General features: G+C 40.9%; 1 long non-coding RNA gene across 1 annotated transcript in view; it reads right to left on the reverse strand.

Moving 5' to 3' along the window:
• LOC137470529 (uncharacterized) overlaps positions 1–16,966 on the reverse strand; it is a 250,412-nt gene that overhangs the window by 231,385 nt on the left and 2,061 nt on the right. Inside the window, exon 3 of the long non-coding RNA XR_010997109.1 lies at positions 15,506–15,699. This is a non-coding gene — a long non-coding RNA (uncharacterized lncRNA). The remainder of the gene's footprint in view (positions 1–15,505; positions 15,700–16,966) is intronic.

Here is a 16,966-nt window from a genome sequence, read left to right on the forward strand (position 1 = left end):
TACACCATGGATACAATTTGGTATTTCAAGAAAATATTTTAGCAAGTAAAGTAACTAAGCGCAGTTTAAGAGATTTTTTTTCTCCTTGTAGTTGTACTCACTGTACAATATTAATTATGATTGACTGGCATGTTTTAAAAAAAGGCCATTTCATATACTATAGATTTCTGCATGTCAGGTACTGTGAGTACAGGAGCTACTGGTAGCTAAAAAAATTGTGGGCTCACACATACAAGCAAGCCTTCCACTGCATGAAGCAGAGACAGCATATGTTTGTTGGCTTGATTTTGTTCCTGTTTGAGAAGTATTACAGCATAAGAAGTAACACTACCCACATAACTTGCAGCTCTGATTCTGACGGACTCATTCTTTATGGCTGTTATGTCTGAATGATGCAAATAAAGAATCTTTCAGATAACATCTGGACGCTCGGGTGCCAGTGATGGCATGTATTGACAGCAGAGTGCATGAGACAAAGCCTAGATTGGGGAGCTGTAATGCTGCAGTGAATAATACAGAAAGCAGGATTTCCCTATTAGTCATTCAAGAGATGTCTAATAATTGCCAGAAAATACCACAGTCTCGGGAACAGTCAGACTTTCTCTCTAAGGCAGTGTTATGGAAGACTGAAAAGTGGGTTGTCTAATTACTGTAGCTGAGCAGCTGAACTAGTAGAGAGCTGTGGAGTATGGCCGAGAAGCAGCTAATTAATAAAATAGAAACATCTTGCTCATTAATCCCTCAAAGGTCTGCAGAAGAGCTCTGTGACATCTTAAAAGGAAGATATGCAGATTGTGAAACCTTTGAATGCCTCACATGGAGAAATGAAGTGTGAAAGGAACTAATGAGGCTGGTAGCATTTGGAGTGTGAGTGCACACTGTCTGTTCGCGTGAGGCAATTAAGGAGCTGCAGTGCCTGATGGGCACCAGAGCGCAGAATGAATGCACCATGTCTGTGCAGGGGTGGAGGGGTACCCACACTGAGAGAAACCCAGCCATTGGGATTGGAGTTACTGGTGTGATTTCCTTTTCTGGGCTTAATTAACAGAAGGGCAATGTTACATTTGCTGCTACTCAAAATACAGACAGAGGAAAAAGTGAGTGACCAATTGCAGAATGCAGCAAGTGTCTGGTGGGAAATGCAGATGCTGGAACAACTGGCCTTAATGTTGGCTAGTAGGTACAGTACATGGGTGTTTTGGGGATATCTAAGGCAGGGTTCTGTCATATGTCAGCAGTGGCCAGACACAAAGACAAATCCCAGAAGGAAGATTGAGCCAGTAACAATGATGGCAACATCCTCAGGAGTGAGAAAACCTGTGTTCCTTTCATTGCAATTTACTGGGACTAGCAATCAACTAGCTGTCTTTGGGTCTGTGAGCAAGCCAAGAGTAAGGTAAACAGCTTGACTAACAGCAACAAGTGATCTAACTCCAAGCCTCATTGTTATTGCTGGGTCTTGCCTTTCTTTGGTACACTTGGACTTTTCCACTCAACAGCTGCAGTCTGCTGTTGCTTTTCCTAAAACTTGAGTGACTAGAGAAAAATACTATTCATCAAGGTGTCTGAGCACCATATTTTCCCATTATTTTTCTCATAAGATTGCATTCTTCCTTCCTCAATTCAGTTATCCCAAAAGGCACAGGCACTTCCAAATTGTTAATCAAAAACTTAATCCACAGTATAAATGAAATATTCCACTTCATATTCCGCTAGCTATTCCACTTCATTCTGTTTTCCTTCATGGCTTCTTGGCAACTTAAACTGCTCATGTCAGGTTACTTGCAGGGCTCTGGGTTCTATATCTGCTAGCCACAATAGCTGTAGTACCTTCCCTGTGTTGCCTATAGTATCCCACAATGATTCCTAGGGTTTGGGAGTTTTGGGATTTTTTACTTGATGTGCCACACATTACAGTAGTTAGATTTCAGAAAAAGAGTAATTTAACTTTGAGTCTAGCCAAGTACTGCCAGTAATAGGTTTTGTAAAAGAGTAGTTTAAGGCTGGAATCTGACCTACTTTGGCACCTAAGGTGTTAACCATCTTTGATATGTTTCTGATAGTCCCTCTTTAGTATGAGGTTTATAATCCTGATTTATACCCAGTTCTTATTTTCAATGTGGATTTAAAATTCAGTGATCCAGACCTTCACCCTTAAACTTCACCTTGAATGATCTTATAATTTCATTATATTGACAGGAATCTGATGCTGAGACACTTAGCTATTCTAGTGAGCATCTTAAGTCCTTCTGTCATGTTCCCTTTAAAATACTAAGTATGTCTGTCTGCCAGATATGCTTATTTCTGGGTCAGCTGACTAGATGATTCCATCTTATCCTGTTTTCTGTTCTGCTTCTACCTGGACAGCATCACTGTTCATATTTAGTGACCTTTCAGGTGTTGCATCTAATTTCTCAGTTACAAAGGACATTTCTAGTATCAATAATGATCTCAACTTAAATATATCTTTCCTATATTTTGAGGAAAGTGGTTTTTTGCATACTGTTGTATTACAAATACATCATATGCAAGAATGAAATTTAGGGGCTTTTGAAAAAGGTCACTGTAATAAGAGGAGATAATTCTTAGGTTACCTGAACTAGAATATTTAAATGCATTAAAACTTTAGAGCTGACTGTCATGAGAAAACGAAGCTCCCAACCTCTTCTTCTAAGGCCTAACATCTTTCTTCTGAACACCAAATACTTGCGCTTTTTGGCTTGTGACTTTCACTGGCCGCAGGTTGGAGGAATCGAGACGCCAAAACCTCTTAAGTAAGCTACCTGTTAAGTAGATGGTCTCCCTAACCATAAATTCTACATTCAAAGCATAATTCTGGGGCATGCAAGAGCTTTTCAATAAACCATTAATTCAAACAGAAGTGTTCTTGATGTTGTAAGTAGTGGTTATGCGAGTAAATGCATCACTGCTGTGTCCCATTGCCCTTTAACCTAACTTCTAGCCCAGGTGTGATGACAACATGACAGGTACGTTCCTTTATCCACTGTGTCACCACAGTGAATCCTGGCCAGACTACCTGGGTACAAGCATGTTCTTGCTTATGAATGCATGGCTATGAGAATGTGAGTGAATCCCATTTTGTTTAAAATCAAAATTGCCCGTAAATGTAATACACAAGAGCCCTTTGTGTTTGAGGAAGAGGAAGGTGTAACACTGAAAAGGTACTGCAAAGGGAGATCATAATGCTTCTCTGAGTCTTTTCATTAGTTTGTTAAGTAGAACCAACACAGAAGGTTTTGGGCAACTGCACTCTCAAAGCCATCGTTCTCACAATTCTCATTTAGCTACATAAAGTAGATCATATTTTCTTTTGGACACTGGCTCAGAGTATTTCAGGCACTTTATAACTAAGGTTGCGTTGAAGTCTTTATAGTTACACACCTAGATAATGAGTTACAAATGAAATATTTAGACAGCTTACCTGGTACTTCAGCAGGAAAAAATATGAAAAATTCATAGCAGAAACTTGTGGAGGCTCTTGCAAAGTCATCGTTGGAGCTGCTGTGGTTGAATATGCTACAAGTCATCTAAAGATGGGCAGTCCTGGAAAAAAATGTAGCCTGTGGAGTAAACCTTTATGAAGAATTGCTGTCAAACACTACATAAGGTGTCATAAAATATGTGAGGCTTGCAAACTTGCTAATCCCGAAGAGCCAAGGTGCATGTGTCTCGGATATGTCAAAGCATAAACTAAAACCTGAAACATTTCCAGCACTGACAAGGCTAGTATCAAAATGCCAGCTGGGTCAGCACTGGAGCTCAAGTATCAGTTTTCCTCAAGGTATTGTAGGGCTGCAAGGCAGCACAAAAGAGGATCCTTTAGGAGTAACTCTTAGTACAGCCTCTCCCCCTTTATACAAAAGGAGAGTTTTCTTTTTAAAACTGGAAAATTATTCTGGGTTTGGAGCTACATGTTGAGAACAGATTATGCTTCTTCACTTTCTGAATCAGATATTAAAAGTACCCTCACCTTGCTAAAAAGACAGTAGCATTACTTTCAAGTAAGGCCACATTTCACATAATGAATTCCACTTTAAGAGGGGAGAATTGTGAGTCCAGTCAACACATATTTTTGTAGATCTTTTGTTATAAAAAGATTCTCTTGATTCAATAGAGAATAAGGTAAATGCTTGCTGGCATGTTTAATGCACTATCATTAGTCATGTGGGGAATACAGAGGAGAAACTGGCTGCTGTGTGTATGTATGTATGTATGTGTGCAGAGCCATGCACTCATAAGTGTTAAACTTCTCCTAAACTCTCTTATCTGTGAGACTGACTGTTTTGTGATGTGTCTCTGTGTGTGTGTGTGTGTGTGTGTGTGTGTATTAAACTTCTTTCCCCACTAGAAATTAAAAGTCACATTAGTGGTCACTTTTGAATTATAACTTGGATGAGCTTAGGTTAAAGTTAACTCCCTGAGGTGTGTTTCTTTTTACAGGGCAACTACTGAATTCCACAACAGAAAAAAAAGCCCAAACCTGTAAATGTGTTTGTCCTCTGACTATAATCTATATTTACACATTGCATCCTTGTGCCAATGAAAAAACAGAAAGCAAAGACAACAGATGCCATCACTGTGATGAGGAAGAGGAGGCAGCTCAAGGAAATGAAAAATCTCCCCGTTTCTTAATGTGTTTAATCAATATCAGAAGATAGCTATGAAATGATTATTCTTGTAACCAGCTTGCGTTAGTTTCCCATTTCTGTTTAGGTACTGATTAAATATAAATGGTAATTTGTCTATGGATAGTTGAGAATGGAAACTGATTAACTGTTGTATTGCACTAAATACAACTAACATGCAAGAATATATGTATATAGTCAATAATATCCATCTCTTGGTTATTAAACAGATGGCTTCTATAGAAGGCTTGCTGACCTCTCCTGGGTCAGACTCCTAAATGGTTTGGAATGCTGTATTTGTTAATGAGAGAAATCTGTTCTCCATCACAAGCTGGACTGATCCTTTCATCTGTTACAAACTACATTAGATGAACCTGATTGCTGTAGTCAAGAGCAGGAAATTCCCATTCAATCTCACAAACCATATAAAAGAAACTGTGTTTCAAAGCATGACTCAGATAAGGCTATAATAGTGGGTTCAGTTCAGTAAGCCGAGCTTTGTAAGTGAAAGCTTGGAATTACTAACTTTGCTGCCAAGGGAAAGTTCTTACTCTTTTAATTCTGCTGCCAAAAAGGGCTCTATTGGCAGGTACTGGAGAGTTCCTGCATGACTTTGCTGGAAACCTTGCAATGCTACAGAAACCACCAGCCACTCAGTCTGCTGCATATGGGACACGAACTGTAATTCCCCGACATTATTGCTGGTCAATTGCACCCGTTTGACTGAGGCCTTGATCTGTGTCTCTGCTGTGCGAGATGACACATGCTCTTGCAGGCTTGCCAATTCTGCACTGAGCTCTGCAGAGACCATCCTCTGCAGGGCTTTCACCAAGGACAATGGGGAGTTGGATTCCTTTCATAGTATGATGTGGGACCACTATGATCTTGCCAGAGGATTCCTGGGAAGCTGCCAAAAAGACAGCAAAACTTTCTTTTATTCCTTTCTTTTCAGAAGGAAAATATCCTGGGATTCTCTACATACACCACACTAGCAGAGGTCTTTCAGTACGTGCCCGCAGTCTTTTTAGCTTTAAATCCAAGGTTAAGGTGTTAGAATGTACGTGGTTCAAAGATCCTCCTGAACAAAAAGCTTCTAATACTGTAAAATCCTGAAAGCCTTAGTTTCATCTGTTTCTGTGCTTGGTTCTATCTAAGCAGCAATATGTTGAGTGACTTGGAGTGGGTCTTGAAAGTCTGGCAGTGTAAAAGGACATACATGGTATTGAAAGACTTCTTGAAACAACTGACCTCATTTGGAAGTGAATAATAAGTTTCTAAAGGCCCTGCTGCTTGCATCTTCTTTTCTTCTTTACTGAAATTATTTTTCCTTTAATAAAATTATTCTTCTAAGAATACTAAAACCCCATATCTTTGTTCCTTTAGTGAAAAACCTACTTTTTTGGATACTGTAATCTGTAACATAAAATCCTCATATTTTAATTGCCTTTCAGCCTTACTTAGGGCAAAAAGATCTATGTTCCTGCAATTTACTTATCTGTTCTTACCCAAATGCTGGTACAGCGAGCAGATTGGAAAACATGAGGGGTACAATACTGTCTAAATCCCAGGGGAACAGTAAGAATCCATATAAACCCATAGGAGGATGGCAGCTGATGTTAGATGGTGGCTTTTTCTTGGTTCTCAGTAGGTTCCTGTCAGGCCTCTTTCCTCTTGTATATGAAGTGTTTTTTTAAATCTGACTTATGGCATTGAGGAGTTTCTGAGTTCAAACACGCTGTGCGGATTTGTCACTGTGCACTGCACCAGGTCTCCTTTCACAGCTCTGGCAATAATGTTCTTATGGCACGTTCAACTGAACTCTTTAAAAAGTGGAAATTGTCCTTACAGTAAAAAGTCACGCAGGCTTGGCACCATAATGTGCTGGAAAAGCTGGATGTCAGTGGGTATCAGTATGACTTTATACTGAGGATAGAAAAACTTTTCTCCTTTTCTCTTTCCTTGCAGGCTATCTTAATGAATCTGATGTGTGTGGACCAGAGAATTGGTGAGTCTGCCAAAGGATTTACAACTCTTGAAAGCCACCCTCTTGAATGTATGCTGGAGTTAGGAATTTCTTGAATATTTTGAAGCAGTTTCTTTCTCTCTCCCCCTGAAAGTCACCATCCTGCAGTGTCACTCTGTGTGCACATGGAGGGGAGCAATCACAATTTTTTTTTCAACATATTTAAGTGGTTTTGAAAAATCTACTGGAGTCAGTCAAAGAAACCAGAACTAGTACAAAAAAGTGTGAAAAATTGCAGAAATTCTGAAAAAAAATGCAGAAATTGCAGAAATTCTTCAGTGAATTACAGTCACACAGAATCACTGAATGGGTAAGATTGGAAGGAACCACAGAGGGTCATCTGGTCTAACCTCCCTGCTCCATCAGGGTCATCCTAGAGCACAATGCACAGGATTGTGTCCAGATGGCTCTTGAATATCTCCAGTGAGGGAGACTCTGCAACTTCTCTGGACAGTCTGTTCCAGTGTGTGGTCACCTGCACAGTAAAGAAGCTCTTCCTCATATTCAGGTGGAATTTCCTGTCCATCAGTTGCTGTTTGTCCTATTACTCAGTACCCCTGACAGGAGCTTAGTATAATCCTCCTGGCACCCTCCTTTCAGAGACTGATAGACATTAATGAGATTCCCTCTCATTCATCTAAAGGCTGAACAGCTCTCTAGGCTTTCCTTGTAAGAGAGATGCTCCAGTCCCCTCAATATCTTTGTTGCCCTCCACTGGACCTGGTCCAGGAGCTCCATATTATATACCCATGCACAGTCATCTCTCAGCTTTATTCCCCCCTCACAGATACACCTCACACTGTATGCATAGCTCATTTTAATACCTGTTGTATTTTCTTTTTCTCTTCTTGACTACAAATGGTAGAAACATTGCCTGTCGGTACAAATAAGAGGCAAACATCTTTCCTTCAGCTGCAGGCCTCTAGTTAGACCCAAGTCTTCAGTGGGACATGGAAACAGCTTTTTTCTTCACTGCTGATCACAAGTCCCTTCTGCAGCTCATACAAAGACTGCTCTGAGTCACTGGGTTAGAAAATTTTTGACCAGCAAAGTAGTCCAATGACTGCCTCACCCACAGATGTGTGTGCTAGGAATATCTGTCTTCATTAGAAGGAGGGGTGCAGTGCAGGAACAAAGCAAGAGGCTATTTCATGCAAGCCCTATGTACAATAGCATTCCAGTTAGGTATTGTGTAAATGTTTGATCTGCTGCTCATGTTTTAAGGTGCGACTTGGGCACGTTCTACTTGACTGGGACATAAACAGATTTACTTCCTGATATACCCATTGATGTAGAGTCATTAACTCAAGCTTTTGGGGGAAGTTTTGCATTGTGAGTATTTTCCAGACAGTTCTAGAAGAAATCCTGTATAGAGAGGATACAGATCTTAGTAGGCTGTGAACTTATATTCTTCCTTTTGATGTTCTATTTTTATTTGTCCATGTAGATGTCCGTTATCTAGAATGATGTGAAACCTCCAGTGTAAGCAAGTGGTCAAAGAAGTGATCAGTCATCTTTCATCAAAACATCCTTCACAAGTACTTCTGAGAGCAGTTTGTGCATTACGGGTCATCCACAAAGCTGAGAAATAAGCTTTTAATGTCAGTGTGTGCTTCCTTTAAAAACTCTAACTTTAGGAGGAAGAGGATATTCTTCAGGATTAAGTAAAAGGGGATTTAATTTTCAGAGCTTGCTACAAATCTTGAAGGTCTTCTGAAATGAAGAATTGCAACAAGTGGAGTCACCACGCTTGGAACAGGCATGAAAATCCTTGCTTTGCTCCAGAAGTCCATTTCTCTAAATCTGTAAGTTACTGCTTTGATAGTGTATGTCAAAGCTCATTCCTGAATTCTGTGGTTTAGACACTTGTATCGATACTTAATGTGTTGTATTTTAAATCTCATCCTATAGGGTGCTTACATTTTAAGTTAATTTTATCCTAACTGAACTTTGAAAAGAGTTTGTAAAAGTTGTAAGTTGGAAGTTCTCAACCTGGTATGTGCAAGCTTAAAGCTTAATATGATGTATCTTTTATCAACACAAATGATTCAGTCCTTCAAACACTATAAACCAAGAATTATACAATCAGATTAAGCTGATAATTGGGAGACCTATTGGGATGAGCTATACTTGCCTAAGACTATAGCTTATATAGTACTGTCGTGAAATTGAGCTAGGAGCAGCACTTTAAGGTCACTACTGCTGAGACATCAGGAATATGGTGACACACAAGTGGAGAGAATTACATGAAGTTCAAACAGATTACCAAACCAGACTAAAGATAAAGTCCATAGAAAACTGATTAAAGTCACAGATTAAAAGTAAAACAATAACTTCTTTGTCTGTCCTATAGAAGTGAACATACCCGGATGACTACAGAGATGACCCACCTTAGCTGTTTCTGAGAACAAATATCCTTTGTTCATTATCGGCGAGCTTAAGATTGAAATAGCGTGATATTGCACATGTATTAAGATAGAGCTAACCATGAAGAATAGTATTTAAAAAAACCTCGGTTGATATAAGAGCATTATGCATTATGGTTACCTGTTTCAAAATTTGTTTCAGTAAAATAATCCTGTTCAGTTTCAAATGGAGCAGCACAGGGGTTCAGCTAGTCAAAGAAAATCAGATTTTAATAGAAACTATAATGAAAGTGCTTTTTTTGTACATAAATTTTGTGTTTAAATATAAAACTCTAAAGAGTTTGTTTTATCCTAAAAGATGACCTGACAACAAATTAAATTTTCTATTAAAGCAAGGCCAAATATTCTACAGCAGAGATAAAAATCAAACTCAGATTTTCAGATTGTAGTGGATTATCTATAATACCTCTTGTCTCACGTGCAGAATGCCCATGATTTGCAACACTCAAGGCAGATGGAAGTGCTTATACTACCCTTAGAGCGGGATTAAGGAGCTGCAGGAGTCACAGGGCTTGCAAAAGCCAAGAATTCTGAAAAGTGAATAAAAGCCATGAACGGACTGCTTTGTTCCAGCAGGAATGAAAATGAGATTCACTTCCCTCCTGATCTGCCCCTAGAAAGCATCAAGGGCACTTCTCTGAGAGGCCAAATACTGGCCATGCATTCTCTTGGTCCATGTCTGGCTGAGGAGAAGTCCCTTGTTGCTTGGGCTGGGACTGAAGATTTGGACTGCAAGGTAATACCCAAAGTCTGAAAGGCAAAAATAGGAGCAGAAATCAGGGCAGGTGATTTGCTTACCAGTGAGTGAATTCTGCAAAGATGTAAGAAAGGTTGCCATAAGTAGAGGCCCAAGTCAGGTATATGAAGTTTCTGTTTCTAATGCAGCCAACTATAAGCAGCTATCTAGTTAAAAGACATATAAATACTGACTAGGAATTCTGGGAACTGTCAGTTAGTCTGCCCTGGGCTAAAAGATATTTCTTACAGCTTTCTGCTCTTGGTTGATGCTTCAGACCAAGAAAGCTATTAGCATGCTGCTTCCCTCATGTGCAGGTATCCATCCATATGTGCATGTCAAGATGTGTGTATCTTATTAATAGTCTTCCTCCCAGGTATCATTACAGATATCTCTAGAAGAAATTCTGACTTAATGTTTACAAAAAACCAAGGTTGTGTAAAAATGTGGTCTCTGTCCGGATGAGGGAGTTGTAGCATTGGCTGGTGACTCTCTTGAGATGATGACTACCTCTGGCATTTCAAGGGAGCAGGGCATGCTCATGGCTGATGGTCATGTGTTTTACATCTTGTATCTCCACACAGAGCTGTTACTGAGGAAATGCCAGAGGAAACAACGGGCAAAGTTTTGGCAGCAAGGACTCAATGTGAATGTAGGGATTTTCTTTCTGCTTTTTCCAAATAGTCCTAGATGTTGGAAGTGACCATTTTGAAAGAGTTGCCCAGAACCAGGGCTTTTTGAAAGCTCTTACTTCTCATTATATTCCTCAGTATAGCAATGTCTTCCTGCAGCACATGAGAGCACTTGTGTTCTACATTTATTAATTTTGAAAACTCTTTTAATCTGCCATTAAGATTTACTGTGCTCAAAATGATCTGCTAGCAGACACATTTCTAAGTACCTTAAAGCTGTAAAGGATAGGTATTCTCTTGTCAAAGTGCTCCTGATCTTGGTGCTGTGGGTGTGCACTTGGGTCAGCTTGCAGGTCTGTATGGCCTCCAGCTTACACTTTGATAGAGGCTTGGAGAAAACTCCAGTTTCACTTCAGTCATGGGAAGGAGCTGGAGAGAAAGTCAGCATGGTAAACTGTCCTAGCAAAGAGCTAGTACATGTTTTTTCAAGACATGCCTTTTATTCAAAGCAAGCCCAGCTTGTGTTTCTCAAATGTTTGTGCTCACCAAATAATAGGACTTCTGCTCTTCTGTCAGCAAAGATGGATTTTATGACCATCACTAAATCCTTTCATTCAGATTTTATTGCTATAGTTGAACAGTTCCTTCTATGTCACGGTCTGTGTACTTGTAATTTCACAAATTAGTTTCCTACCTCCTCAAGTTATTTTCTATCCAAATATTGTTTTCCATTTCTATTATCAAGATCAGCTGACATGCCAGATTGAAAAAAACAATCACAGCTGGCTAGTGCTGAATATCTGAAGAAAAGTCTTAGAATTAACTTCTAAACTAAAAGTTAAGAAAGAAGTGCTATTTCAGCAATACTTCTGGTTTTCTGAAAGTTATTAGACATCCCATGATGTTAAAATACCACTTTTTTCCAGTCCTTAGTGCTGCTTTTGAAGATTGCTACAAACAGGCACAGCTCTCTAAAGATTTTTCCTGCCAAGAATTCAGCACAAATTGACAGGGTCTTAAGCCTTAATAGCTGCTTTAAGGGAGAGAAGTTGTATTGGGAATAGAACTGCTTTTGGGCAAAAAAAAAAAAAATCAGAATTTTGGAGAAGAGTTGAAATCTGCACATAACTACAAGGGTATCTATTTGGTTCTCAGCTCATTTCCTGACATGGGAAAAACACTGCAGGGAGGGCTCTGGAGTACTGTGGATAATAATCCTCTTGCCCTCCCTGTCTGATTCACTGATCATTCCCGTCCTTTCTGACAGATGAATTAAGAACATCCTTGTACATCAGTGAGAAGCCTGTAGCTGAATAAAAGTAAGCAGAATGAGAAGTTAATTTACAAACTGTGGAATAACCACATTCCTATTATTACTGCACTTTTTCTTTTTGCACTAATGGAGTCAGACACAGCAGGATATTTGCTGTAAGATTCTCTCCATCTATTTATTGGATAGCTGTAGTTCCATAACTTTGGAATAAGTTCCTGTAGCCTGAACTGAGAAGAAAGTCCTCAGTCCTGCATCTCCTGATGAATCCTATCAGTGCAGGTTGCTGTCCAGCAGTTGATTCTTAAAATTGTTGAGCTCAAGAGAAAATTACAGCACATGGGATTTTTTTGCTGTTATGTTTTGTTTGTTTGCTTTTGCATACTGGTGGGATATTCTATATGTTGAAATGACTCATCTAAACATTGTACAAGGAGGTGGTTACCTGTAAAAGAAATTTAATGTTTCTGAATTATTATCAGGCCCAGTACCATTGAAGTATCCCATGAAATAGCCAAACTCTGGCCAAACTACTGCTCTTTTGAAACATAGTTCAGCAGGAATATGTGGCAACTACTTGATATAGATTGAGTCACAGCTTGGACAGGAGCACTCTTTGCTGGGTTAGGAACTGCCTGGATGGCTGGGCCCAGAGGGTGGTGGTGAACGGTGCTGCATCCAGCAGCCAGTCACCAATGGTGTCCCTAAGGGGTCTGTGCTGGGGCCAGTCCTGTTCAATATTTTTATTAATGACATGGATGAAGAGATTGAGTTTTTCATCAGTAAATTTGTGGACGCCACTAGGCTGGGAGTGTGTGTTGAGCTCTTGGAAGATAGGAGGGATCTGCAGAGAGACCTGGAATGGTTGGATGGATGGGCAGAGTCCAGTGGGATGAAGTTTAATAAGTCCAAGTGCCGAGTCCTGCATTTTGGCCACAATAACCCCCTGCAGCATTATAGGCTGGGGACGGTGTGGCTGGACAGTGCCCAGGCGGAAAGGGACCTGGGGCTGCTGGTTGACAGCCGGCTGAACATGAGCCAGCAGTGTGCCCTGGTGGCCAAGAAGGCCAACAGCATCCTGGCCTGTATCAGGAATGGTGTGGCCAGCAGGAGCAGGGAGGTCATCCTTCCCCTGTACTTGGCACTGGTGAGGCTGCACCTTGAGTGTTGTGTCCAGTTCTGGGCCCTCAGTTTGGGAAGGACTTTGGGATGCTTGAGCGCATCCAGAGGGCAATGAGGCTGGTGAGGGGCTTGGAACACAAGCCCTGTGAGGAACGACTGAGGGAGCTGGGGTTGTTTAGCCTGGAGAAAAGGAGATTCAGGGGTGACCTTATCACTCTCTACAACTTCCTGAAGGGTGGCTGCAGTCAGGTGGGGGTTGCTCTCTTTCTTCAGGCACCAACTGACAGAACGAGAGGACACAGTCTTAAGCTGTGTCAAGGGAAATATAGGTTGGATATTAGGAAAAAGTTTTTTACAGAAAGAGTGATAAAGTACTGAAATGGTCTGCTCAGGGAGGTGGTAGAGTCACTATCCCTGGATGTGTTTAAAAAAAGACTGGATGTGCCATTCAGTGCTGTGGTTTAGTTGAGGTGTTAGGGCATGGGTTAGACTTGATGATCCTGAAGGTCTCTTCCAACCTAGTGATTCTGTGATTCTGTGATTCTGAGTCTATGATAACTCCTGGGTCTAGCTTTGAGGAGATTTTTTTAGAGGGATGATTAATGCAAAATTCTCTTGATTACTTTTATAAATGCCTTTTACTGAAATGGTAATGTAATGTTGATATTGTTTGGGAGCCTTAAGTAGTGATTCATCTGAATACAGCTGAATAATGTATCTTTTGCAGGAGTTTGCAGTTGAGGCACTGATGGTATGTCTGGCATCTCTCCACTCCCTCTGCACAGTGACTGCCAGAGCTCTCAAGGTTTGAAGGACAAATAATTGTGCTCTGCAACCTTTTCTGTAACCTGGCAAATACAGTGCATCTATTGTGCCTGCTAAGGGATCCAGGCTAACAATAGTGCATTTATTAACTGGGTTTCTGTACTTCTGTGGTTTTTTTCCCACAGAAATACTAAAATGAAAGGTAAACTTTTTGTGCCATGTTATCTGTAATTTTTTTTTTTTTTGGAGTTAAAAGACAAATTGGACTTCTTTGTCCAGCAAAATCTTGCTGCCTTGGTGATGGTTTCATCCTGGGGATAACTCTTGTCTGCCCTGAGACCCCTGTCCTATGATTAAGTCTAAGCTCCCTTCCAGGTATCCTCATATTGCAGTGAAACTGTGATACAGTAGGAATTAGGGGGAGACACAGCACTGGCATTCTCAGATATCCCTTCTTTAATGCAGTAAAATGTTGGAGCTGGGAGAAGTAAACAGAAGAACAGTCTAACATTCCTTTATCATATTCCAAAAGGGAGGCTCAGACCCTAAACCGTATGTTAATTGCTATAAATGTTGACTAGGATTCCTTTGAATGTGAGCCATTAGTCTGCACTGTGCCCCACTGAGTCTGCAGTGGTTACATACCGAACACTTACATAGCTTTTCAGGAGAGTCATGGAAGCTTAAAATAGCACTGCTTGCTCTTGTGTGAGTATGTCATTAAAGCTCAGCTGGTCAGCACAGTTGGCCAGTACCACAACTTTGTGCTTCAAGCAAGGCAGCACAAGCACAGAGGTTTCCATTTGTTGATACCCAGATTTCAGGAGGAAGAAAGAATAAAAATCCTTGCACCAAAACTTTCTCAGCTTTGAAAGCCAGCTTTCTTGTGAACTAATAGACAAGCTAAAAAAAGGTGACATGAATTGTCTGTCCTCACAAAATGGATTTCTGACTGTGACACTTTTCCGTGACACTTTGGAAATAGAGCCAGATAGATGGAATGTATTTTCCTCTCAAAAGAGACAGGCCTTTAATTCCTGTGTGAAGACAGGCTTTCCTTGCACCGCTCCTTTGAAACAACCAAGCGTAATCAAGTGGACTTTAGTTTCTGCATCAAGGTGCAAGGTAGTTTCAGGACTCTGAAGAGTAGAAAACAAAAACCTGCATCACCCAGTTTATGTTTTAACTTCAGAGATGAGGAAAAGGACTCAGCTTCTGCTTGTATCCTGCCCTGTCAGCTGTAAATCCTTACACTTAGGTGTATCATCTTTGAAGAGCTTTAACCAGTGCCTTGGAGTATTTGTAGCAGCAGAAGACCTTCAGGCCAAGGGGCTGGTGCTCATTCATCAGCAGGGCATCCAGTCAGAGGAGGCCTGAGTGCAGAGAGAGGCTAACTGAGCCGGAAGGTCTCTTTCAGATGAGCCATGAGTGGGAATGACTGGAGGGTTAGTGATTGCAGAACCCTTTGGTGAATGTGGCTGTGTTAATGGAACTCAGACAGACTCTTGCTCAGCCCAGTATCTCCACTGGGCACAGGGCAATGGGTGAAGCTTCAGAAGCAGTGCTTTTTGCCATCCTGGCAATTGTTATCTTCTGGGGTGCAAGCGCTCCGTTCACCTAATGTGATTCAGGCTGTGCCCTGAACTGGACTGCTGAGTTGTTTCCTCTGCAGATCAGTGATGTAAGAGCACACAGCTGCAACTTTGTCCCCACACTAGCAAAATGAGGGTATGTGCTCAGACGAGCAAGCTGTTAAGTAAATCACATCTTCTGTATATAGCTGGATAATGGGGTGCATTCCTAGATGTGATAGCCAGTTTAATGTGATAGCAAATATATCAAATAGCTGATATGCTTTTCCATGAATAAAGCACTAGGGTGTCACAGAGATTTAAAAACAACCGTGTGTTGTTTTTAATGACTCTTCAAATTAATCCGGGAATTCCTCCTATCACAATCCAGGAATCTTGTTACTGACCGTCTGTCAATGGCTCACATACGCCGCCAGGGGGAAGAGTTTATCTGTCTTTCAGGTACCAGGCCTTCATTCTTGGAACTGTTTAGAAGTTGATACTAATTCTAGAAGAGAAATCCAACTGCTTTGGTTATAAAACAGTGTTGTGCAACCTAAAGTCTTCAATAGGTTGCAAATAAGTTAAAGTAATTTTTGTGGTCTAGTACAGATTACAAACCTTCCCTGAAAGTATGTTTTTCTTTGGAAAATAAATAATTCCCCTTCCCTTCCCTTCCCTTCCCCTTCCCCTTCCCCTTCCCCTTCCCCTTCCCCTTCCCTTCCCCTTCCCTTCCCTTCCCTTCCCCCTTTTGGATTCTAGTGCTATGTGAAACAGGGGTTAATACTACTGAAATGCTTAAAACAATAAAAGAATTTAAATTCTCAGTGTGCTAAACTGAAAACATATTGTTCTTGCCTTCCAGCATGCAGCCTAAAAGTGTACAGGCAGTTGGACATCTGCTGGGATTTATGGATGTGAGCTAACACTGGTAGCTTTGTAGAAAGCTTTTTTTTTCCCCCGGGAAATACTCCAGCAGACTAACATGACTGTGAATATTGGGGTAGGGGGAAGTGGGATGTTAAGGTGTGTGGTTTTTAAATTTAGGATCAGGCACCTGTTCACAGAGAGAATCTCTACATAGTCCTCATCTGCTGTGCTTTGGTTTGCACAGTACAGCAGGCTTTGAGCATGTGAATATTTTGTGTGGAATTAAGCTTGAAGGAGAGCTCTGGCTGTGCCCCTAATGCACTTCAGCCACAAACAAAGCACCAGTCACTAGGACCAGACAAAAACTAGTCTGAAGTAACAACTGCTAAAGTATGTATGTTGTTGCTGTCAGGTCCTCAGCACCAAATGTTCTGCAGGGATTGTGCTAATTGCAGATGTAGACACAGGCACACTGAAATAGTCTGTAAACCATCTTTAAAGAGTCCTTAAATTGCTAAGCCAAAATTGCTCTGCACGCATACTTAAAAACCTGGACAAATCCTACCTGCAGATTCCTGCTCTATCTGAAAATATTTGTATACTAAGCCTGTGAAGGCGTCAGCGAAAGTCTTGCTGACTGTTATGGGATGGGAACTGACTTTCTGCATCAGCAAGGTGCATGCTCCACCTCCATCTCTACTGCTGACAGAGTTTGGTTGAACTCTGTTAAACTGTCTGCTTTTAGCTGATAGTCTTTTCAGAAGGAAGTGTTGCCAGCACTGCTTTGAGCACCAAGGTTTATGACTGACTTGAAATTTGCCTTTGTAGGGAGAGAGCTGGCATTAGCACCTTCTCTTACTCCTTCTAATCCCCAAAACTACATTCTTCTTCTCCTCTTGCCCCTC

Source organism: Anomalospiza imberbis, chromosome 3 (genome assembly GCF_031753505.1).
Source record: "Anomalospiza imberbis isolate Cuckoo-Finch-1a 21T00152 chromosome 3, ASM3175350v1, whole genome shotgun sequence".
In the NCBI taxonomy this organism is placed as follows: domain Eukaryota; kingdom Metazoa; phylum Chordata; class Aves; order Passeriformes; family Viduidae; genus Anomalospiza; species Anomalospiza imberbis.